Source organism: Aethalodelphis obliquidens, unplaced genomic scaffold (genome assembly GCF_003676395.1).
Source record: "Aethalodelphis obliquidens isolate GAN/ISIS:26980383/991018 unplaced genomic scaffold, ASM367639v1 scaffold66, whole genome shotgun sequence".
Lineage (NCBI taxonomy): Eukaryota > Metazoa > Chordata > Mammalia > Artiodactyla > Delphinidae > Aethalodelphis > Aethalodelphis obliquidens.
Genome location: NW_020838010.1, coordinates 2,972,109 through 2,998,860, shown reverse-complemented (window position 1 = coordinate 2,998,860; position 26,752 = coordinate 2,972,109). Strand labels below are relative to the sequence as shown.

The following is a 26,752-nucleotide window of genomic DNA, read 5'->3' as shown; positions in this document are numbered from 1 at the left end:
CCATTTTGCAGATTAAAAAATATTGATTGCCAGGTCTGGTTAGGTCTAGATCCAAGAATAAAGAGTTTCTCCACGGGATACTTGGGGTCAGTCCAGGGTTAGCCCTAATTTTGGGTGAAGACCAAGCAGCTGGGCCAGTTCTGGCGTAGCTTGCCAAAAAGAATGTCCCCACCCTCCTTCCATCCAACGTGCCCACTCATTCACTCCTGTTTCCCATCTCTCTCAAAATGGAAGCTCTAAATTACCAAAGCAGAGTGCTCTTTCAACCTGGCACAGGGACTGTGCTGCAGCGCTTGGCAGTGGGGGGAGAGTGGAAACAGCTGAGCGGCTAACTCAATTTTGGGAAAAGAACTGCAGCTGCTGGCAAGAGGCCTGGCCTCCGGGGCTTACACAGCCCTACACAGACACACACACACACAGGTACACACACGCACACCCACACACCTCCCCCCCACCCCGACCGCCAAGGGGAAGCCCAGAGAAACAAGGACACCCAGGGCAAGGGTCAGCTGCCTCACTGTGCCCAACAGGGCGAGCGCAGAACCAAACATGTGAGCTCATGAGAGGACCCAGTTCTGGGCTCCCGACACCCAGGAACCCAAGGGCCCAAACCAAAAGATGGCAGAGCTCCTAGAATGGGAGCTGAGATGACTGCAGACCCTGGACAGAGTCACCGGTCTGGCTCTTGAAAATAAAAACCGACTCAGAAGGAAAATTTCCCAAGGACCCAGATGATAATCGACTATTATTTTATGCTCACAGAAAGAAATGTAAAATCCCAGAAAGAGAAATGAGGTTCCAAGCGTCTCTGTAGACCTCGCTGGAGTAGCTTTCAGGGGTCATGGGGTTTCACAGTGGAGGAAACCACCAGCAGGAGGTAACTCTGGAGGCCTGCGAGGCCCACGGGGACCCTCAGAGTAACGTGGCCTGGGACCACTCTACTACCTTAAATTAACTGACTAGACTGCGGTCACACAGAAAGCAGGCAAGAAGGCAAAGGGCTCGGGAAGGCTCAGCTCTCTGGCGCCTAAGGGACTAGACCTCTCCCTGCTGCTCCCACAGCAGGGAGCAGAGAACTGGGCTCACCCGGGTCCCAGCCAGGTCCCCAAGCAGTATCCCCATTGCTGAAGTCTCAGACTCCAGCCACTATTTACCCACCTAGACTCACGGTGCCCACTTGCTTTCCCTTCCCTCACAGCCCTTCTAGAAAGCAAACTCCCCACCAGGCAGGTCCGGGGAGGCAGTTCAGCATTGCGGCCGCAAACGAGGACTTTCAAGTCTGCCAAATTCCTATTCTAGATTTGAATCCGCCAGTTAATATCCCTGTGGCCTCGGGCAAGTCACTTAACCCCTCCATCCCAGTTTTGGCACCAGTAAAATTAAAACAGTTATGCTGTTATAAGATTGCTGTAAAAACATTTTTAAAAATTTTACTAAAACAAACATTTGTAGAATCCTTATTGCATGCCAGGAACCATTAAGCACTTTGTTAACTATCAGTTCACCTATTAATTCACCTGTAACTGTTCCCATTAACTCCACTTTAGAGATGAGAAATTGAGGCACAGAGAAGTTAGATAACTTACCCAAGGGCACAGGCCTCATCTGGTGACAGAACCAGGAGTCAAACCCAGGCAGTCTGGCTCTCGAGTTTATACTCTTAGCTTGTACACTCCCCTACCCTACGCCCCGCCCCTTCCCTCCCACAAAATCCTGACACCTGGGAGATGCGCAGGGGAGATGCGTGGTGGAACTGAGCCCCTGTTAACAAGGGGAGTGGTAATAGAAGCACATTAGCAACAACAGGACCAGCAATTGTCCTCCACCTGGGGCCTGGACCCAGTCCCTCCCTGTTCACGTGATGCCCGCCCTCACAGTGGCCAAGCTTGGCCCGCAACACAGGTCTCTCAGCTCCCACCGGGACTCTGGAGACACCTCGGTCACAGATCTCAGCTGGGGTGGCCAGGAGACCGGCCCCAACAGCAGCGTCTTTCCTCTGAGGGCGGCCTCTCCCCCTATTCCAAGAGTTCTCTACCTCAGAAGGATACAGAGAGTGTTCAACTAGGTGTGGGCACCGCTGACAGCTAAGGCCAGGGAGAGGAAGGGAAAGAGATGAAGGAGAAGGAGGGCAACATAAGAAAACCACGCAAATGGCAGGGAAGGGAGCTGAACGCAAGAACCTACCAGTGGACATTTAATAACAAAGAATATTTAGAAAGTACTTATGTACCACGCACTGCGTTAAATACTTTCGTGTGTCTTATCTCACTTAATTATTGCAAGATACCCGTTTCATAAACACTATCTGTGAAGTGTCTTACTTCCCCCAGAAGAAGTTCCACTTGGCTAATTCGTCTCTGCCCTCCAGAACGCGCATCTGGAACTCGAGTCTAATGTACATATCTGGGCTCCTTTTCAGCTGGGGGATTCCCGAGGCTTTAGACAGAAAGTCCTACATCACTGCAATGGAAAGCCAAAGGCAATAAAAACATTTTAAGCTACATAAGTCATAACTTCCTTCTCACGTCCAAGTCAACATCTTTTTTCAGAACCAAAAGAGTAGACGGGTAAAGTTCTCCAGGCCTCTGGGATCGGACTGGCCGAAATATGAAGTGCACGGGTTCCATCCATGGCGAGATCCCCGACCTCCTTCCTACCGACCCTCCGCCCTCTGACAGCCACACCACCACACTCTGCCGTGAAGACCGCCCATCCCAGTGTGCCGAATGTCCCTGGTTACTTCCGTTACCGTAAGAAGCCCAAGACTCCCCGCCCAACAGCTGAACTCTAACCTCCATATGGCTCTCTACAAGCCCGAATCTGAGACCGCCTTCCACTGCTCCCCGACGCTGAAAACCCTTCCCCTCTATCCCCTGGAACCCACTATCATCTGCAAAATCCCCTCCATCTTCAAACTCTCCTCTGAGCGGTCCCTGGACCTTCTTACTTTGATGAAAACCTGGTCGCCCCTCTGAGGACGCAGCTATCCCTACAGCCCTCTCAAGTGGTGGGTGCTTTCCCTCCCATGTCACCTTGTACCCCTGGGCCGGGAGGGGTCCTGTCTGCCCCTCAACGCTGTCTCCTTCCTAACCGCTGCCCTGATCTGAACCTTATGTCGTCAGTCTCTCCCACCCACTACTCTCCTTGTAGAACTCAACTCTGGACCCTCCCTGTCACTGCCGTCCAACATGCCTTTGTCAAAATTCCCGTGTTTTCAATATTTAGCACGCACTGGCTTCTAATGCCTTGAACTCCATTCCCCTCGAGGGTCTCACCTCAGCCCTTTATCCCCATGATCATACCTGTCACTGCCAACACCTCCAACCCTTCCATAAACTCTGTCATGCACCCCACTCTCCAACCACCACCTCCTATCTACCCAATCACTCCGCGCCCCTCACATCCCGACTAATAATCCTCCACCTTCACTAGGACCCACATCTGATCCTCCACTGTTTTCCTGGCCGTCACCTACCTCATGTCCTCACTTCTATACTTGCCCATTACTCCCTTCCATACATTTTCAACCCTTTTCCGTGCCTCTATCATGCAAGTAAGCACGGCTGGAGAAAAACGTGAAGCTATGCTGTTAACCCTTGAAATTCATGACTGCAAACTTTGAGCGGGCCCTTAATGCGACCTTATAATCCAACTACATTCAAGTCCGTTCACTCTCCTCTCTCCTGAACGATTCCTATCACTATTTCGTAACTTCTCCTGTGTTCCTCAAACGTTCCCCCATCCTCCCCCTCGGCTGGTGGCATGGCTTTCTAGTTCATTGGGGGAAAAGGGGGCAACTGGAAGAGAACATCAACAAGCTCCCACCTCCACGTCGCCCTCCTCCTTGCAGCGTCCCCACCCATGCTGCTGGCTAAGGCTAGTCCCCATTCCTGCACTAGATCCTATCCTTTCTCGTCTACTCGGGGACGCACCACCAGCAATTTGTCCCCCTTTTCACTGGATCATTCCTATCATAAAACAAGCTACAAAGTCGTTCATCTAGAGACAAAAGTTCTTTTTTTTTTAACATCTTTATTGGAGTGTAATTGCTTTACAATGGTGTGTTAGTTTCTGCTGTATAACAAAGTGAATCAGTTATACATATACACATATCCCCATATCTCCTCCCTCTTGCGTCTCCCTCCCACCCTCCCTAAGAGACAAATATTCTTGATCCCACTGCACCCTCCAGCTATCACCCCCATATCTCTGCTTCCCTTTATAGAGAAACTCCTCAAATGGTTTGTCTCTCCTCACTGCCATCATTTCTTCTCCTCTGAATTATCCTTCCATCCACTCCAATCAAATTTTCATACCTACCACACCCCAACCCCCGAAATAGCTTTGATTGAGGTTACCAATGACCTCCATGTTCCTAATTCCTCTACATATTGGAGGGGCCCAGAACCAAGTCCTTGGCTTTCTTTTCTATCTACTCTCACTCACCAGACAATCTTATCCAGGCTCCTGGCTCTAAATACCATCTATATACTGATGACTCCCAAATGAATATCTCCAGCCTAGAGTCAGGCTGTTACGACTGAAATTCTAGCTCCATCATTTAGTTGCTATGCAACTTTGGGCAAATCACAATCTTGCTGAGCTTCGGTTGGCTCATTTGTAAAGTGGGAATGATAATAGAAGCTATCTCATCAAGTTGTGATGAAATGAGGTGAAATAATTCGTGTAGAGTTCCTGGCCCGGTGCTGGCATATAATATGTACTCAATAAATGCTAGCTGTTATTATCATCCTCCTTTTCAACATCAAGGCAGCCAGTGAGTGGTAAAGCCAGGATTTCAACTCCAGCCATCAAGACTAATGCCAGGTCTCTCTGGGTCAAAAGCCAAACCTCATTTCACCTCACTATTCTGCCCTAGCAAGAGCTTCCAGCTAGAGTTGGTGGCACCTGGGCCTGCCCACAGCCCTAAGTCACAAATCACTATTTTATCAGACGACTACTAGGATAACTTTAGCTTCCCAGCTCAATCCATTCTTTTGGCCCATCTCTAAGAGAGAGTTCCTCCTGGAGACTTCTCTATTTCTCAAGGAGTATCAACACCGCTCTCCTCTTCTCTCCCATGACAGTCTCATTCTTACTCTCGGCCAACCAATTAAAAAAAATCATTTATTGAGACACTCCTAGGTGGCAGGTCATGTGTCTGGCTCTGGGTACACGGCAGTGACGAAGACACAGTCCCTGCCCTACAAGAGCTCATAGTCTGGTTGAGAAAGCTAACAGATAAAGGGATAACATCAGCGCAGCAAAAGAGCATGGAAGGACCTGTATACCAAGCAGTGGATTTGGTTTGATTTTTCTTTAAAAGTAGGGACGGTCCTGTACGATGTACAGTTGTGCAGAGCTCCAGCTGGTGGCTGTGTGTCAGGGACTGGGAATAGAAATGTCTAAATCAAGCTCGAAGGCAGAGGCAGCGAGAGAACAGAGGATGCGCAGGTTTGAGATAACCTAAGGAAGCTGAATCACCAGGACGGAGTAACTGACACAGATGGCGGGGGCGGGGGGGGTGGGGCCGACAGTCAAGGCAGCAGGTTGGAGGACGAGGGGCATAAGGAAAGCTGAGACGGGGCTGAGTTTGTGAGCCCAGTGTGAGAACCTCGCAGAAATGCCCATAAATCAGTGGGAATGTGGGTCTGGATCTCAAGGAGGCTGGAGAAGATGAGAAGAGTTGAAAGGCAAATGATATACACGTATATGAAATACAAACAGAGAAAAGTAAATGGATGAAATTCTAAAAGGGATAGAAATGCTGATATTCTGTTTATGAACCCAAATAGAACACCTTATGCAGCCCACTTTGCAGACCCCTGTCCATGGTACTCTTTCAAGAGTGAATGGATGGCGAGAGATGGAAGTCGTAGCTCGAGGAGAGTATTGATAGAATTGGGAGATACTTGAACATAGTTATAGATGGAGGGAAGGTGCCAGTGGGGAGAGGGAGGTTGAAGAAGCAAGAGGGGCAGGAGGCACTGGATGGTGAGAGGTCCTGAAGCGGACAGGAGGGCTGGGAGCCAGAGCACATAGAGGAGCGGTAGCCTTGGGCTCCAGGAAATGAGGAGGGAAGGACGAGCTGAAGTGAGACGGGGGAGGGGTGTGCTGGGAGTGGGGGAAGTTCACAACACAGGAGTTTCCGCTGGGGACTTGTGTTACCAAAAGGGTCCACGGCTGCTGCTGAAGTGCGAAGTGAGGATGGGTGGTTACAAAGAGAGGACCTTGCTCTCAGCTGAGCCCCAGACTGTAGCCTCTCCAAAGAAATCAGAGAATCAAAACAGATTATTGCTATGGTCTGAATGCTCGTGTCTCCCTCAAATTCATGTCTGATGGGATGGTATTAGGAGGTGGGGCCTTTAGGAGGAGATTAGGTTCTGATGAAAACGGAGGCCTCAGAGAGCTCCCTAGCCCTTCCTGCCCTGTGACCCGGAAAAGGGTCTGCACTTGACCCTGCTGGTACCCTGATCAGACTTCCAGCCTCCGGAAGTGTGAGAAATCGATCTCTGAGGTTTATAAGCCACACAGTTTATGGTATTTTGTTATAGGAACCTGAACAGACTAGAACAATAATCAATCTTCCTTCAAGGGGAAAGGATGCAGCCTTCGGTAATTCTCCTGCCAACCAAGTTTGGCTTTGGAACACTTTATTTTCATTAACTGACCACAGACTTCTACTGTGGCTACCGGTGCCTCAAACTCTTTGGGACTTAATACCACTTGTGAGAGGAGCCACAAAAGGAATGCCTACAACCTAAAACTCAACCGCGATACATTCACAGAACAGAATACCGTGCTGCCGTGAAAAACAACAAGGTGCCACGGCAAACAGACAAATCCCGGATGTGGAACATTCTGCAAAACAACGGGCCTGGATTCACCAAAATGTCAATGTCATGAATGAGAGGGTGGGGGAACTGCTCCTAGATTTTAAAAAGTGAATAAACAAAACCTGAAGAGAGAGAACAAAAGCAATCTTGAAACCTGACTGGATTCAGATTTTAAAAAAAAACACACACAAAAACTTAAAAAAACACATTCCTGGGATAACTGGGAAAGTCTGAATATAAACAGACTATTAGATAAAGAAGACAGTATTAGAGAATTGTTGATAATTATCTTGAGTGTGATTATGGTATTGTGGATATACAAGAGAATGTCCTTTTCCCTAGGAGCTGTAGGCTGAAGTATTTAGAACTGAAGTGTCAAGATGTCTGCAACTTGAGGGGAAACGATTCAGCAAACTTACACAGAGAAAGAGAGAAAAGAAAGTGAATAGGGGAAAACAGTAATTGCTGAATGTAGCTTGAGGGTGTACAGTCATTGTTCACTATACTCTTATTTCAACTCTTTGGGATGTTTGAAAATTTTTATAAGAAGTTGCGAAGTTTTTAAAATGTAAATAAATTTAAAGAAGGTAAATCTATATGAACTAATACAGCAAAATCTTAAGGTATAATTAACTAGAAGAAAAAACAAGGTGCAATCATTTTGGTTTCTTTGTTTGCTTGTGTTTTTGTGTTTTTTTAACATCTTTATTGGAGTATAATTGCTTTACAATGGTGTGTTAGTTTCTGCTTTATAACAAAGTGAATCAGTTATACATTTACCTATATCCCCATATCTCCTCCCTCTTGCGTCTCCCTCCCACCCTCCCTATCCCACCCCTCTAGGTGGTCAGAGAGCACCGAGCTGATCTCCCCGTGCTATGCGGCTGCTTCCCACTAGCTATCTCTTTTACATTTGGTAGTGTATATATGGCCATGTCACTCTCTCACTTCGTCCCAGCTTACCCTTCCCCCTCTCCGTGTCCTCAAGTCCATTCTCTACATCTGCGTCTTGATTCCTGTCCTGCCCCTAGGTTCTTCAGCACAATTTTTTTTTTTAAGATTCCATATATATGTGTCAGCATACGGTATTTGTCTTTCTCTTTCTGACTTACTTCACTCTGTATGACAGAATCTAGGTCCATCCACCTCACTATAAATAACTCACTTTCGTTTCTTTTTATGGCTGAGTAACATTCCATTGTATATATGTGCCACATCTCCTTTATCCATTCATCTGTCGATAGCCACTTAGGTGGTCCGATCATTTTGGAGAACAATTTGTCAAAATTTATAAAAAATGTTAAATACCCGTTCACTTTGACTCACTAATTTCACTTCTAAAAATTTATACCAACAGAGACACTTGCATGTATGAACAAAGCTGTATGTATAAAGATGTTCACTGCAACATTATCTGTAATAACAAAAAAAAATCTAATAACAAAATAGCTAACTGAACGTCCACTGGCAGGAGAGTCATCAAAAAATACTCTGGAAGATTAACTCTGCAACCATTTACAAAAAAGGAGGTACAACCATTTGTAGGTAAAACAGAACAAATCTATATCGAACACAGCATGATCCTTTTTGTAGAAGAAAAAGGCCAAATTAGTCTTTGTACTTTTAGATGACTATTAATGCACAGGAAAAGCACTGGAATGATATTTACCAAACTGGGTGGGGGAAGAGGACTGGGGAGGACAGGGAAGGGGAGACTTAGACTTGGATTCTATATATTTGTATAGTTGGATTTTTATGACAAATTAATGCATTAATTTATGAATCATGTAGCTGAAAGTTTAAAAGTCAAAAAAAAAAAGGTCACAAGAGGAATGTACACCTTAGCAGCAATTATCTCTGGGGAGTGGGTGGAGGAGAATTTTCACGTTATATTCTTCTTATCTCTGTATTGCAGGCATCCTTAACCAGGAGGATGCATTAAGCTATTAAGGGTGATTAGTGTGAATTTTTTCTAGTTTTTAATCTGAGCACTGTAGTGGAATAACTGAGGACATGGAAAGGAGACGTGACCCATGAGCACCCCCCCACCCAGCAAACTGGGGGCTGGTGAATAAGCCAGAACTGCAAACAGTCCTGATTGCTTTGAGCCCCCCTGGCAAACCGGGGGCATGCGAATAAGCCAGAGCTGTGAACAGTCCTGAATGCTTTGAGCCCCCCCCCCCCCGGCAAACCTGGGGCCTGCGAATAAGCATTGAGTGCTTTGGGCACTGATCCATGAGATGTCCTCAGTATAATCAGAGTGGTGGGAACGCAAGGAAATGTCCTTGTGCTACTTCAGTATGATCAAAATAATGGTGGGAACTTTGTGCTGCTTCTGCGCTCAAGGACGAAGCACGGCATGTCTTCAAGAAAGCCCATTATTGCTTGTATAATCAATAAAAGCATATGTTGCTACTTTGGCATTTCTGGAATGTTAAGAAAACAAGTCTTAAAGTGTAAACCTAGATAATGCTTTCATAAAAGCTACCACAGCAGGACAGACGGCGCTGTTTTGCCTGAGCGAGCGGCAGCCCTCTACTGCCGTGCTTCGGCACCATTCACCTCGTGCGATGAGCTTGCTTTCGGAAACCCTGACATAAGAAAAACTACAACAGAGCACATTAGAGACTCCCTCCCAAGTCCCTTGTTCTCACTGTATCTTCCCTTGTGAGCCCACTCCCAAGCCCCAGTACGGACAGATGCCCACAGTCCTACCAGGCACATGGAATTCCACCTTACACTCAAGGTCTGATGTGGAGAGAGGGAGGGGTGGGCAACTGGCGCGGGGGAGCTGCTCCTTCCTTTTGGAGTCCAGATCCTATCAGGGCTACTCCTTACTTCCTCCTCGGTGCTCAGAGCCTTCCAGAGGGAGAGCAGGAGAGCAGAGTTGTGGCTGCTAGCCAGCTCCCTAATGTCAAACAAAATATTCTAAGCCCATGAAAGACGTTGTTTGCTCTGGTGGTGCAGTTACTTGTGTAAGTGTATTTCCTGGTACAGCAGCCCAGGCCTGGCAAGCCCACAGAACTTTACTGAGTGGCAATTTCGGGTCAGTCAGCCACTGGCTCGCCCGCAAGGCCTCTCTTTGCTTGGTTAGTTTCCTTTAACCAAGGTGACAATGAAACCTCGTAGCTCCTCTCCTCTCACCTCTAACAGACTTAGGAGCTGCTGCCTATCATCCTGGGAAACCACAGAGTGCCATTCTTTAGTACTGTTGCTGGCATCAAAAGTCATTTCTGAAAAGGCAGGGAAGAAAACTCTGGGCTTCTGACCAAATAATAATAATGATGATAATAATAGTAGTAGCAGTAGTAGTAAGAGCTAACTTTTTAGTACTCCCAGGGGCTATGTCATAACAAGTCTGTTGCATTTTCCTGAGCTGTAATGATGGAGATAATGACGGTCGTAATAGCTTATACTTACTGACCATTATGGGCTGAGTTGTGTCTCCCCAGAATCCGTATGTTGAAGCCCCAACCCCCAGTGCCTCAGAACTTGACTCTTTGGAGATCCTTTACAGATGTAATTAAGATAAAATAAGGTTATATGAGACCTTATTATATATTTATATATATATATATATATATATATATACTGGTGTATATATATATATATATATATATACACCAGTCTGACTGGTGTCTTTATAAGAAAAGGAGGTTAGGACCAAAGAGGGAGGCCCTCAGAAGAAAGTAACACTGCTGAAACCTTGACCTTAGACTTGTAGCCTCCAAAACTGTGAAGAAACGTTTCTGTTGTTTAAGCTTCTCAGTCTGTGGTATTGGCGATGGCAGCCCGAGGAAACGAATACACTGGCCAAACGTGTGCTATGAGCCAGGCACTGTTTTAAGCACTTCACAAGTATTAACTCCTTTCATCTTCATCACATACTTATGAGGTAGCTCCTATTTTTATTCTCCAATTTTAAGATGAGGAAATTGAGGACAGGCCAGTTTCTTGTAATAGCAAGATACCGGCAACAGCAAAATGCCCATCACGAAGGGAATGAAGAAAGGCACTGTGGTATGTTTCTGCGATGGAATGTTACACCACAGTGAAAATGTAACTACACTTATACTCAATAATAGGGATGCATCTTACAAACAGAATGTTGACTAAAATAGGCAAATCCCAGAAGACTACATACAACATAATACCCTTTTTATAAGGATCGAAAAGCAACTACAGTTATATAATACCGTATTTAGGACTGTTTTACATATATAAAATATTACATATTTTATTATATATAATGTATATAATATATATATATATTTATTTTTCTGTGTACATGAGAAGAGGGATAAGATTACTTTTATTTATTTATTTTTTTTGCGGTACGCGAGCCTCTCACTGCTGTGGCCTCTCCCGTCGCGGAGCACAGGCTCCGGACGCGCAGGCCCAGCGACCACGGCTCACGGGCCCAGCCGCTCCGCGGCATGTGGGATCCTCCCGGACCGGGGCACGAACCCGTGCCCCCTGCGTTGGCAGGCGGACTCCCAACCACTACGCCACCGGGGAAGTCCAAGATTACTTTTAAAAAGAGAAAAGGAATCATAGCCAAAGTTGAGGCTAGTGGTTCACAGTGGTGGGCACGGACGTAGGGAGCAGGGTGGGGGAAGCACATAGGCTCACGTCGGTAAGTTATGATCAACGTGGCTAGTTGTTGGGTTGAGTTCATAGTTGTTTATAATACTCTCCATGAATAAATAAATGTACTCATGAATAAAATTAAAGCATGCCATAAACGGACCAATGTTGAAGCTTGTTATGAATCGAGAATTATAAATATGATTTATGATTTAAACAGACCTTTGCACCAAAGGTCTGTTTAAAAAGAAAAAGCGGTAGGGGTTTCATTCAATAACTTGCCCAAGGTCTCAAGGCTGAGCCAGGATGTGAACCCAGGCAACCTGGCTCCAGAATGCATAACCTTAAAACCACTGTTGTCTATTATATATCAAAACACCAGGCTGTTCCCCTGATGGAACAGAAATAGGGTCTACTGTGAAGCCTGAAGGCCTGACCCTACACCCAGCTACCACCATATGGGCACTAGCCATCCGAGACCCTAGGGGGGCTCCAGTCACCAAAACCAGATTTACTACTTCTTCAGACTGAGCCAAAGCTCGAATTTCATGTGGAAAAAGGAGAGAAGCTTTGAGTACACAAGAAGGTACTTCAGGACATAGAAGTCCAGCCCTGAACACGTTATTTGACTTTTTACTCAAGGAGGGAAAATAAATATTTGTATGGCTCTCTCCACAGAACTCAGGGGAAAGGCTAATGACAGAGATTGTGCAAAAGCCCTACAGAGGAACCAGGGCAGCTACAAGTCAAAAGACAGTCAGCTTGTGTGTGGAGGCCAAACCACACCTGCGGAACGACTGAGCCAGGGCTGGCCTCCCTGCTCAGGGTGTGTGACAAGGGGACCCACGAGGACCTTTTGCACCACTGACAGGACCAAGGCCTCGTTCTCCTCGGCCTTGGGTTACAGATTCCACGCAGAAAATGTGAGCCATGCAGAGTGGAAGGGACGAGAGGAAAGGTACTAAACTTCCAGTCCCTCATCAGCGCAAGCAGTCTGTGATGCCATCTGGCTCGATTTTAGTGCCTTCAAAGGACTTGAGCATCAGATGGCTTGAAATAAGGCCAACCCCACACTAGCACTAGAGCAAAGGGAGGGACAAACACATCTGAGATTTGGCTCTTAGCCCAGTCAAAACAGCTCAAGGGCACTCAGGAAACAGCCCACTTCCCTCAACCAACCAACCATGGAGTCTGGTTAATCTTCTACTCTTTGGGGGCCCTTGCTTGAAGGCAACCAGTGCGCCAGGCAGCCGTTTGTAAGGCAGGCCTCCCTACCCTGTTGTCTCCAACATCAGGCTACAAGCTACAACCTGGAGACAGGTTCAGGCATCCCTAATTCAAGGGGAGGCAAATGTCACATGACCCCTTGAGGCATGACCCTTGAGAAGAGGCCGAAAGTTGGTATTTGACAACCTCCTGACATGAGTAGACTCTGCTCACTTCTCTTTCTACTTCTTGTCTTCTCTTCTGTTTAACTCTCCCATTCTCAATCCCTTCCCAGTCTCCAAGCCTGCTCCCAGGTTTTCTATGAGCACTGAAGGGTGATGAACTTAAGACTCACAGCAGCTCCTGGCCAATCCAACACACAGAGAATGTGCAGAATCTCGATTTTCGTCACTAATTTTTAGAGAAAGAATCCTTTCGACCTACTAGGATGGGGCCCAGCATTCTAAACTGGATGGAGGAGTGCTTAACTTACGCTTGGGGAAATGCTACAGTAGGTCAGCCTCCAGAAGTCTAAATGGTAGGTGTGAGATTAGAATATTTTCTCACAGAAATGACAGGCAGTTCCCAGGAAAATGTACTGACAAGAATAATGATGTGACTAGTGTGCAAAACAACAATAAGGAGAATAATAATCATTACTAATTGCTCGTACATAGCACTTCTCGGCTAGGCACTGTCCTAAGTACTTGTATTAACTAACACTTGAAACAACTCTATAAGATAAATGCTATAACCCCCTTTCTTTGCATGAAGGAATTAAGACACAGAGAGATTAATAACTGGCCCCAGGTTAGTTACAGAGCCTGGATATAAGACAGGCAATCTGACTCCAGAGTCCACGTTCCTACCCACTGACCTACATTATAGTACCCTGATACGTGCTGAGGCCCTTCACAGTACAGAGGAAACCCATGATTTACAAATGACTCAAATCCATGATGGTTTGATCCCCTGCTACTGAAATATTATCCTCTCTCTTCCATACCCACTATGTGAACCCAGACCTGGAATCTTCTAACTATATTGCCAAGGGAACTAATCAACACTGGAATCTACCTCCATGACCTCCCAGACACCAACATATTCATTCATTCAATCAATCAATCAACCCACAAATATATATTAAGCACCTCTTATGTGTCAACTATTATGAACAAGATACAAACGGTCCCTGCCTTCATGCACTTACACCCACCTCACTCTAAATGCTGATTTCTAGGGTTTAGAAGGGCTCAGAAATCAAAAGATGGTTTAAATCAGTGCCCCAAGGGCTCACGACCTCTAATATTAATGTTTTGTTAGCTACATGACAGGTTAAATAGCTACCAGATACCTCATAGAACTTAGTACAATACTAGACAGACATACAGTAGGTATTTATCAACTTATATAGAGATATTTCAGGAGAGCACTGAGAACAGATAGATGGCCAAACCAATGAATAGAATTAGAACATCCTCCTGACTGCCCCCAACAGGAAGGACACAGACATAAGAGGGCTGGGAAACAAGACCCGGACTTCCATTTCTGGTAATAACAAAAGCTAGTTAGTACTTAAAGAGATCTATGACCCCAAAAAGCCACACTTCAGTGTAAAGGTGTACTGCAGATACCAATTACCCCACCCCTAGAATGGTAAGGAAAATCCAGTCTCACATCTTAACGATGGGTTGGGGTAGTAGGGGAAGAAACTAGTTAGTTGCACTAAAATCCTGGAACCAGAAGCCAGCCCTCGTGTGGGTTTGCACTCTAAATTTATACTACTTGGGTAATCCAAAAATGTTAGGCTGAGAGCTTTATTTAGCATGATTCCAGACTGGTAGCCCTCAAGTGCCTGGCAGGAACAAAGACAAATCCTCTCTAGAGAAATCCAGGACTCAAAAAATTCCCACAAATAACATTTTAAAGAAAATAAGCAATGTACAATAAAAGAACAATAACAACAGTAATATTTAAAACAAAACCTAAACACACAAGTAAATAAGCCAAGAGCCAGTAAAAACAGAGCTTTAAGGACCTCAGAATAGTTATAGACTATGTTTAGGTTTGGAAAAGGGAAAAATAATTGAAATGAAAAACTCTATTGATAGTTTTAACTGATATGTTTAGTTACTGATTAGACAGCTAAAGAGATAAGTGGAATATAGAGCTGAAGAAATTATCCAAAATGCAACATAGTAGACAAGGCATAGTGGAAGATAGGAACAAAAAGGATTAAGAGATGTGGAAGACAGAGTAAGATGAACTAACATAACTCTAAACATAGTCCTAGAAGAAGAAGAGGAGACAGACAAAATAGCTGAAGGCATAATAGCTAAGAATGTTCAGAAACCTGAAGAACGACATGTACCCACAGTCTCTCAAACAGAATAAGCCAGAACAAATAAACATTGAAACAAACCCTAGTAAAACTGCAGAACGCCAAAGACAAAGAGAAGATCTTAAAACCAATCAGAAAGAAAAGAGATTACTTTCCAAGGAGTGAAAGTTAAGACTGACCAATGACTTTTCAAGGCAACAGTGGAAGACAGAATATAGTAAAATTACATCTTCACCGTGCTGGGAGAAAAATAATTATGAACCAAGAATTTTATATCCAGCGAAAATATCTTTCAAGACTGAAGAAGGAATACAAACATTTTTAGGCAAAGAAAAACTAAGAGGGTTTGTCATCAGCAGATCATCTCTAAAGGGAATTCTAAAGAAAATAATTCCAGCAAAGGCAAACTAATGTCAAATAGACACAATACAAAATAATGAGCAGGGCTTCCCTGGTGGCGCAGTGGTTGAGAGTCCGCCTGCCAATGCAGGGGACACGGGTTCGTGCCCCGGTCCGGGAAGATCCCACATGCCGCAGAGCGGCTAGGCCCGTGAGCCACGGCCGCTGAGCCTGCATGTCCGGAGCCTGTGCTCCGCAACAGGAGAGGCCACAACAGTGAGAGGTCCGCGTGTGGAAAAAAAAGAAAAAAATAATAATAATAATGAGCAAAGAAAGTGGTAATTATGTAGGTAAATCTAAATGAACATTTTTTTCATAAAATAATAATGTATTATTTTTAAAAGAAAAGCTAAAATAATACAGAATTAAAATACATGACAACATAAGCATATAAGTTGAGGGTGATGAATAGAGTTAAAATATTATAAGGTTCACGTGCAGAAGAATCAGGTTGTAACCCCATTTCTCAGCGTATACACTCCCATGGATATACCCAAGAGTAAAAAAGAACAAAAACAAAAACATGTCTACACAAAAAGTTACACATCAATGTTCATAGCAGCATTATTCACAACAGCCATAAAGTGGAAACAATCCAAATGTCTACCAACAGGTGAATGGATAAAAAACAATATGGCATATCCATACAATTGAATTTTATTAGCCAGTATAAAGAAACGGAATATTAATAGATGCTACAACATGGATGAAGCTTCAAAACATTATGCTAATGGATATATGTATATGTATAACTGATTCACTTTGCTGTACACCTGAAACTAACACAACATTGTAAATCAACTATGCGCCAATAAAAATTTTTCAAACATTATGCTAAGTGAAAGAAGCCAGACACAGAAGGACAAATATTTTATGATTCCATTAATAGGAAATGTCCAGAACAGGCCAATCTATAGAGATAGATATTAGATCAGTTGTTACTTAGGGCTGGGGGTGGGCAGGAGTTGGGGAGCGCTGTAAGGGGACAGAGAGATGATAGCTAAGCAGTTACACTTTCCTTTTGGGGTTGATAAAAATGTTCTAAAAATTAATTGTAGTGATGGTTGTACGATTCTGTGAATATACTAAAAAACTTTACATTCTGCACTTCAAATGAGTGAATTTTATGTTATGTGAATAAACTCAGTAAAACTATGACCAAAAAAATGTTATAAGATCCTTGTATTATTTGAGAGAAAAAGTCTGGCTGACTCTAGAACTGGGTATTTATGTTAACATTGGTAGGATAAACATTAAAAAAAACAATAACTGAAATAGTGTGTATAACTTCTAAACTAGTAAAGGGAAAATATCCAATAAATCCCCCCAAAAGGCTAGACTGAAGGGGAAAAAAAAAGACAAAATGCTCCAACCTGGAGTTTACAACCTGTATCAAATGGTGGCAGACCAAGTGACATCCAGCGGTCACATCTGTGCTAAGAAGCAGACTCTCCTCTGTGTGCCGGAGGTTGGGACGAGTGGAGGCTCACGCTCTACCCAACCCCCTTCATCAGCAGGGTCCCTGGAGAAACAAACTCCTTATGGAAGGCCTGGACCCTCCAAGAAAATACCACCTCGGGATGAGACAGCTTCCTTTGGTCACCAGGGATCAAAATTATTCCTCCAATGAGTTGAGGCCTATAGGTCTTAGGTTCTAAAGGAGAATAAGTAATTCTGCGCTGAGAGGTCATCTGAATTGTGACACACAAACTAGTTTGAACTATTAAAAGAGTGTAATGGCTGGATGACTTGTACACGTAGCCCAGTAATCCCCGGCTGCTTCAATAAGAGCCATGAGTGCACCTCGTGTATGCCATCATAGACAGGGTCCCTGCATCTCCCTCTAGGTCAGCCTGTTGTCACAGGACACGTATTTGTGCTGTAGTTATTCCACGTATTGGAGCTGACTGATGGGAATGCTGTCTAGCCCCTGACCAGAGGAGGTGGGTGCTCCCCCAGTTCTGGCTGGACAGTGGGGATCCTAGCTCTCCCACTACCCTTGCCTTCCTGGTCCTTCTTCCCTCCTGCACTGGCATTGCAGGGCAGGGGAAGTAAAACTGAATCACATCTGGAACGACTCTTCTTGCCTAAGGGTCTACTCAGTTAAAGGAAAAAGAATCTTCCCTGGTTCCACCTTTGGAACTAAGAGTTTAGTCTTTAACCACATGAAAGCAGCCTGCCAGGATAAAGTTCCAGGCCGTATTTTACAATGGACAGCTCTGGCCCTGCGTCTGCCAACAGCAACCCCCCTGGTCTCTGCTCCGCAGAGCAAGTCGCCATCCCTTTGCTCAAGATTGGAAACAGAACAGGGCCCATCCCTTTGGCCCAAGTTGCAGCTGGCTTCTGGCTTAGCTTGGAGAGCAGGAAAACAGCAGCTACATACAGTGAATGTGGTTCGATACCCAAATGGGAGTGGCCCAATTCTTCTGACACAGTCTAGATCACCTACAAATTAGCCCTCTTTGTCATCGGCTACACATGCGCACGCACACACACATCCCTAAAGCCCTCTTCATCAATTACCGTATCCACTGGTTGCGTTTCAGTGTGCCTCGGGAAAATGGAAGTGGAGAGCGGTATTCATGGCTACTTGGAAACGAATCCTGGAAATCAGAAAGTTACGGATAAACCCCTTTCCTGGCCAAAGATGTCCTGGTGGCTCCTGGAGTCACCAGTCTGTACCTGTCACAGGGCAGGGAGCTGCTGTGAATCCGCGAGTTGTGGGTTTCTCCTGCTTTGAGACTCACTGCCCTCGAAGGAGGAGAGGGGTGGGCTCTGGATCAGCAGGGGGAGGGAAACAGCATTCTCCCCACCCTCCTGTCAGCTGGACCTCTGCTCCCATGGGACGGTCCCCACAGAGGGCAGCCTGTGAGTCAGACCAGAAGCAGGGAGGAACCAGGCAGCTTCTGGAAGATTCATGGTCTTCTCTTCCTCTCCATTCACCCTCCAAATAGCCATTTCTAAGTGGCTGTCATCTTAAAAAAAAGCATACTCCTTGGTCTATATGGACATGTTCCGCTTCTTATAGCCCCCCTCTATATCTCCCCGCCCCCACCTATTTTGGGCCAACATAATTTACAATTCCCAGAAATGCCTGAGAAGCAGCGTATGCACTTCTGGTGCCAAGCCTGACCGGTTTTACAGATTTTCATTTAGCAGATGTCTGTTGCTAAATCAGCAGCAGCTGCTAATTGCTTTTCCTCCCTCGACCCTTCAGACAGAATGAAACATCTGGTGTTCTCTCACTTTGGGTTAAAATCAGATACCTTATCACCCCTCCTTTGGGTTCCATTTTTATTGAAAAAGCTCTCAGCTGATGCCTGGAACAGGCAGCAGAGAGCAAGCCCGCCCCAGAAGCAGGGGAATGATTCTAAGGGCAACCCAGCAGGATGAGGCTGCCTTCCATTCCCAGACCTCAGGCACAGACGCAGGGTAGCTCGTGCACCAGTCCCCACAAGGTGGAGCTTTAAGCCCATGGCCGCCCAGGTTACCTGGGGCTTCATTTCTTGAGCAAAGAATCTGTTCCAGAGCTGACACCCTATGTCCCAGCCCGCTCGCCTCTCTGTTTAATATGCACATGCGTCTACCGCCATGAACGGGAAGCTCAGGGGGAATAAACTATATATGCCACCTTTTAAATAAACTATATCAGCCACCTTTTGGTTTGGGTTTCCCCCCCCCCCAAAAAAAAAAAATCTGTTGGCAAGGCCCCAAATCTGCTTCTTGATTCTAAGCCAAAACCACTCTTAAAGGTACCTTAATAGCAACTCAGATATTTTCCATTATTAATAAATAATAATCTTAGCTAAACTTTATTGAGCACTTACTATTTTTTTTTTTCAGGAAAACAAGGTTCATCATACTCATAGGTCAGAAATAGGAGGCACCCACGCCATGCAGAGCCACACGGGGAAGCACCAGTGTTGGTCAGGAGGCAAAGGGACAGGAGCGAGGGGAGAGCCTAGGCCATGGCCTTTATGAGTTTCTGCATTTCTGCAGGACAGGCAAGGCAGGGCAGGGTAACAAGTTAGGACTGCTTAGTTTGAATAATTACAGTAGGCTCTAAGCGATACGAGTGGTCTCTGGTTGCCTGGTACCTGGTCCTGGGATGATTAAGGCAGAGGAATATTGCTTCCAGGGGGGTAAGGGCCAGGTAGTACAGGTATGGCTCTGGATTGGTGAGTTTTGAGCATTTACTATTGTGCATCAGGCATTGTGGTAAGCACTTTACATGCATTACCTTATTGAAGATTTAGGAATTATTAAGATAGTCCTCATTTTATAATATGAAACAGGCTCAGAGAAGGGCTATTGATTTTGTGGAAGCAACACTGGAACTGTGTTCTGGCTGGCTTAGAAACCTGTGCTCCGCTGACTGGGTATTTGATAATATTAAGGAATTACTGATAACGATTATAGATATGATAATGGAATTGTGATTATATTTATTTATATATATATATATATATATATATATATCTCCTTATATTTTAAAGATGTATAATGAAATATCTATAGTTAAAATTACATGAAATTTCCCTTAAAATCATCCAGGTATAAGAGTGAGTGGTGGGAGGATGGGGGGGGAAGCAGTTTGAGGTAGAATAAGGCGTATTGATTAAAAAAACATTGGCTATGAGTTGATAATTGTTGAGACTGGGTAATGGATGCACTCGGATAATTTTCTTTTTCTACTTTTACATATGTCTCCATTTTCTTTAATATAAAATTACAGATCTATAGAATTATACACATACTATCCACTGCATTTTAGAACCTCCTGACTTAAGATTTTCCCTGCCCCAAACTTCTTTGCTGGCTCAGCTCCTCTGGCCTGCTCCTACCATCAAAGTTTCCTCAGCTGGTACCAGTGCAGTACTGGGACTCAGAAGTGACCACCCTCCCCTTGGACTTATAAACCCTCAGTTTGTCTTCAAGTCTCCAGTCACTTTACTCAAGGTCCTAGGTGCGTGGGACATAAAGGGAGGCTGGGAGGACAGCTGCTTTGGGAAATAGTTTGGCAGTTCCTCAAAAGGTTAAGCGCGGAGTTACCGTATGACCCAGCAATTCCACTTCTAGGTATATACCCCAAAGCAGTCAAACAGATACATTTACAGAAATATTGACGGCAGCACTATTCACAATAGCCAAAAGGTGGAAACAACCCAAATGTCCACCAGTGGATGAATGGATAAACAAAATGTGACACAACCAACAGGACCTACAGTATAGCACAAGGGACTACACTCGATATTTTGTAATGACCGATAAGGGAAAAGAATCTGAAAAACTGAAGCACTGTACTGTACACTTGAAGCTAGCACAACATTGTAAATCATCTATACTCCAATCTTCTAAAAATGTGGTATATTGTACAAAGGAATATTATTCAGCCATAAAAAGGAATGAAGTACTGATACACGCAACAACCTGGATGCACTTGAAAACTTTATGCTACGTGAAATAAGTCAGTCAGAAGAGGCTACATATTATGTGATTCCATTTACATGAGATGTCCACAACAGGAGATTAGTGGTTGAGAGAGAGAAAGGAGATTAATGGTTGCCAGGGTCTAGGGAGGGGAGAGCAGAGAGGTCACTAATGCTTTTTTGGGGAATTATGAAAATATTCTAAAATTAAATAGTGGTAATGGTTGACAACTCTGTAATAGACTAAAATTAAACATTGAATTGTACACTTTAAAAGGATAAATTTGTATTATGTAAATTATATCTCAATTAAACTCCCCTCAAAAAATGATTAAAGGGAGAAAGAAATAGGCAAGGATTCATTTGTGGAGTGCTTTTAAATGTTCAAAGCTCTTTGCTAACTCTTCTTTGTTATCTTTTGTTGTCTGCTATCTTTTCTTCCATAACACATCTGTGAGGTAGATGTCACTAAGCCCATTTGACACACGGGGAAACTGATGCTTGATGAGGTGAAATGAACTTGGTCAGAGCCCCAGATCCCAGTCAGCAGTAGCTGCACCCTGGAATTGCCTGGGGTGCTTTTTGAAAAGCTTTACGTCTTGAAATTGGCTCTGGTCTTGGAATTTGCTCTGGTGATTCTATGGTACAGCCACGGTTGAGAACCACTGGTCCACAGACTGGAGAGAGTGAACTCGCCCACTAGCTAAGGCTTTTACTGCATAAAGAAACACTGCTTGGGGGTGTGGCTCAAGGTTGAGCGAGAAGTGTTGGTTGGACGAGCCAGAGGCTGTGCCTTCTAATCGCTTTTTAGGAATAGAACCAAGGCAAAGAACTATTAAGCTCCGGAAGCAGAGGCTACTGCCTGCCATTCTCATTCACGGCTGCCACCTTCCCTGTGGGTTGGGGGGCTTGGGCGTCCCTGACAAACCCAAAGGTCTCGATGTTTCATTCAAATGGGAAGAAACACCAGGTGTGGGCCTAATTCACCTGTCACAAGGGAGGAGAGGGAGCTGGCCAGTTCCCTAATCAAACAGGCTGTCTGGGAAACAAATGCAAAAAAAAAAAAAAAAAACCAAAGGTGCTATTAGTCAATGTGGAAAAGAAATCCTGCCAGGGAATTTTAATCTCACTCGGCAAGGCTAATTCTGAAACAAAGCCCACTTCACTTCACCATCACCCAACCAGGAAGCTGGGGCCAAGGCCCTGAAGGCTAACATCAAATAGCACATGCCAATAGGAACACGCCTCGATTTCTAAAATAATGTTAGGAATAGTAGTAACAACGACAGCATCTGATACTTACTAAACACTTACTGTGTGCCGGACACCGGGCTAAGTGCTTACCCCACATATCTCAATTCATCTGAGCACCAATCTACAGATAAGAAAATGATATATATGGAATCTAAGAAAAAAATGTCATGAAGAACCTAGGGGTAAGACAGGAATAAAGACACAGACCTACTAGAGAACGGACTTGAGGATATGGGGAGGGGGAAGGGTAAGCTGTGACAAAGTGAGAGAGTGGCATGGACATATATACACTACCAAACGTAAGGTAGATAGCTAGTGGGAAGCAGCTGCATAGCACAGGGAGATCAGCTCCGTGCTTTGTGACCACCTAGAGGGGTGGGATAGGGAGGGTGGGAGGGAGGGAGGGAGACGCAAGAGGGAAGAGATATGGGGACATATGTGTATGTATAACTGATTCACTTTGTTATAAAGCCGAACCTAACAGACCATTGTAAAGCAATTATACTCCAATAAAGATGTTAAAAAAAAAAAACTTAAAAGCTTAAGAAAATGAAGCCACAGAAGTTTGTAGCTTACCCAAGGTCACATGAATAAAGGCAGAGGAGCCAGCCACAAAAGCAAGGACAGGCTGGCTCCAGGGCCAGCAACTTGACCACTACATTATGCTAACTCTTAACAACCAGGCAGAGACGAGAAGACCTTGAGAATACGCTGCAAACAATGTGAACAGTTGTTACTGCTCAATGTTTTCTGTTCTATTTTGGTGTTTTCCTGTATTTTCTTTTTTTTCCATTATGAATATATTACTTCTGTAAAGAAAACATTTATACAATTGTAACGGCAGAGGCACAAAAGCCTCATGCTTGTGTTTTTTTTTTTCTTGTTAAAACATTGAAAAACAACCACTTTTGCATTGGTGGTGATTATTTTTCTATTTCTACTTTTCTGTATTTCACAAATTTTCTTCAGTAAATATGTCTTCAGCTGTAATCAGGAAAACGTCATTATTTTATTAATTTTTTTAAATATCATTATTTTGAGTGGTTTAAGAAATAATTCACCTGGGAAAAGTATCATCTATCGTCCCTCTGTCTTCATACCTAAGATTTTATCCTGGACATGTGTGTGAAAGATCCCTGGAATTTCTCTGAGCGAGACAGAGGTTCGAGATGACTGACTAATTCACTTACACTCTCTGTGGATACCTACCATGTGCTGGGTGCCCTGCAGGGGACAGATACCACAAAAGACACTATCCCTGCCCGAAGACACTAGTTACGATGCAGTGCTGAGAGCCTGGCAACAGGCTGAATACACAGTCCAACCAAACTATGGAATGCTAAGCAGCTATTGGAAAAGAATGAGCTACATCCATACCTGAAGAGATTACAGATTCTACTGTTAGGTTAAAGGAAAATACTCTGGAGGGATGTTTATAGTGCAATGCCAGTAGTGCGAGAAACCTAGACCCAAACAAACCAACAACCCTAGAAATGTGAACATCTTTATCTGCATTTACGAGCAAAAGAAAAATGTGGCAACACATACAAACCGTTAATACAACTTACCCATGGGGGGACAGGATTGAAAGTTGATGGGGTTAAAAGATTGGCTTTCTCTTTATACTCATCTGTTTAAATGGTTTCTCAAGGAGCGTATATTATTTTTGCAAAAAAAAAAAAAATTCTTGAAAGTCTAATCGATCCTCCAAATCTCTAATGGATATTGTATAAAATTTCTGCGAAGATTTGACTTGGATTAATACTTGAAAATCAATCTTATCAATTAGGAAAGAGGAGGAAGGAAGCCCATGAGGTTTGGTATCAGAAAGACAGAAGTTCTCAGGCCAGTTCTGTCCATTCCTGTGTGTCCCTGGGCAAGTTATTTAAACTTTCTAAGGCTTATCTGTAAAATGGAGACACTAATGAAACCGAGCGCAGTCATCAGCTAGATTCCTTAACCCATAACTTGCTTAATAAATAATATTCTGTCACCTGCCTTCACCGACCAAGCTCGCCTTAACTATTCTTACAAACTGTATACCCTCCAAGCTGCATGAAGCTTAAAGATTATATCACAAGACTCCTTTCACCACCCCCTACGGAGGTGTTAAGTTGTTTTTCAGGAACGTGGAACTAGTCTTGCCCAGTCGAAACTGGTCGAGACCGCCAACCGCTCAACTGGGCCTGAGAGTGCCTGATGCATAACCTTTTGATATCAGAGGGCCAAAAACTCCACCCTCAGGTCATGCTAAGGTCACCATTTTTCTGAACATGCAGTCCATGAAGAAGCATGTAACTCAGATACACTTGCACAGAACACAGATTACTTCACCTTCTTGCCACCAATCATTTTACCCCAGGCCTCAGACCACCCTCCTTCCTTGTCCCATTAATATCCTGAGCCCCTCGCCTTGCGGGAGGTGGATTTGAGATCTGTTCTCCTTGCTTGGCTGCCTTGTGAATATATCTTTCTCTGTGGCAAACCTCAGCATCTCAGCATTTGGCTTGCCGCGCGTCAGGCAAATGAACCTGGCTCAGTAAAACTAATACCCACCTCGCAGGGTGAAGACCAAAGACTAATAATTAACAACTAATGCTGCTTGAGGGCTTCCTATCCGCCAGGCGCTCTGCTGCGTGCTTTACACATATTAACTGATTTAATCCTTGGAAGAGCTTTAGGAGGGAGGCACCCCCATATCAGAGATGAGAGCACGGAAGCCCATTCAAGTTAAGTAACTTGGCCAAGTTCCCTCCCTCCCTCCCTCTCTCTTACACACACACACAGGCACACACACACACACACACACACACGAGTAGCACAGCCAGGGTATGAACCTACAGAATCTGATCCCTGAGTCCATACTCTTAGCAACTACACTAGGGTGACATATTTGTATTCGTGAAAGCTTTTGTGGTTGCAAAGTGCCATCTACTTGCAAGGAATTCTTAGCAGTGGTGGAAAAGATAAGAAATACACATAAAATCTGAACACTACAAGGGCTAGAAGATGTGACAGAAGCGGTGTCACAGGATGTCTTCTGGCGATTGGCAAATAAGGGGCAAAGTCTATATATACGAACTGGAGTTCATGACTCTCCATCCTGCTCTTCAGACTCTCAATGAGGAGTTTACTGGTTCCTACCTCCATGCCTCTGGCCCAGGCATTCCTTTGGTTGAACTACCTCCTTCCTCTGCAATTTGCATGCACATTCTAATAGCGCTTCAAGGTTTGGTTCAGGCTTTACTTCTCCATGAAGCCTTTCTGGACCACTGCATCCAACGACCTCTCCAGGAGACAATGCATTAGAGTGCAAAGTCCTCGGGTTTAGCTTTAGTACCTACAAACCGTGTAACCCTGAGCAAGTCATTTAGCTTCTTTGAACTTCAGTTTCCTCATAGGTAAAATCGGGTTCTTGTGAGAATTAAATAAGAACATCCATAAATTGCCTGGCACATGGTAGGTGCTCAAAAAATGCTGCTAATGTTAATCCTTTTCCCATTTTCTTAGAGGTCGGAACAACTGCAATTTAGCGATTGAGCCTGAATTGCCTTGCAATTTTCCTTTCTCACCATTTTGACTCTAACATTGCCATCACCTCTCAGGCACTTATGTCTCATCTTTCTAACTAAACTGCAAGTTCCTTCAAGGCCAGGAATGTATTCTGGTTGCTTTTGCATCTCCAGCAGCATACGGCACAATACTTAACACAGAAAAGTGCTCAATAAAAATCTGGACTGACTGGTATGGCTGGGCTGTATTCATGGAGGATGTAAGACCCTCAGAGGTTAATCTTGAAGTACAGGCAGCAATTAGACATATTCTAGGGCAGGCCCTAGAATTTGGTGGAAGCCCAGGCCTTCTCACCACCTTCCGCATCCCTGCACACTTGGCATTCATCTGATCAGAAACACGCTGGTGTTTGTAGAAGGCTGAGGCGCAATTTTGCCCAAATCAATTCTTCAGAAAGCTAAGGCCTCTTTTGAAAGCAAGCTTTTTCTATTTTAAGTACTATTAAGAAAGTAAAGGGAATTATAGTTTTACTTCTTTGAGCTTAAATAAGAAAAAGAAATCAGATAGCTAAAAATTACATTAACTTATCGGTCACATTACTTAAAAAAAAAAGCCCTCAAAATTATCCTAAAATGTCTTGTATTTGTAATGTACAATTTTTCTGTTTCAAAAATAAACTCAAAAAAAAAAAAAAAAAAAAAAAAAAAAAAAGAAGCAAAGGGACGTTCTGTCCGTAGTTCAGGTCCAAAACCCCAAACTATAACTTTTTAAAATAGCTCAATTTCCCACTCACAGAAATAACTTTTCTAGGGCAATTAGCATGTTTCAATATGCCAATCAGCAGAGTGAGAGCCGATCTGCATTGGTGACAGCAAAGTTTTCCCAGAAGCCCACATGGGTACAAGGTGTGCCGACGGCAGTTACATCCCAAGAACATTGAAATAATGATTGTGGATGGGGAGTAGTCACCCCAGTAATGAAAAAATCATTACTAACCTCTTCCACTCAGTCTGAGAGTTAGGAACATTCAGGAGAACCATCTAACAGAGAAAAAGAACTGGGTAAAAGGGGAGGGGTGGTAAAGGAGGAAAAAAGGAACTAATGTAACAGATCAACATGGATACACAATAATGGGCAATTTTGATAATGAAATAATAATATACTTGAGGCTTTGAGCCTTGAAGAAG

The 26,752-nt window shown here is 44.2% G+C and overlaps 1 protein-coding gene across 16 annotated transcripts in view; it reads right to left on the bottom strand.

The window, feature by feature from the left end:
- The window catches only part of TMEM164 (transmembrane protein 164), a 177,843-nt gene that overhangs the window by 51,479 nt on the left and 99,612 nt on the right, over positions 1-26,752 (bottom strand). The window lies entirely within an intron of this gene.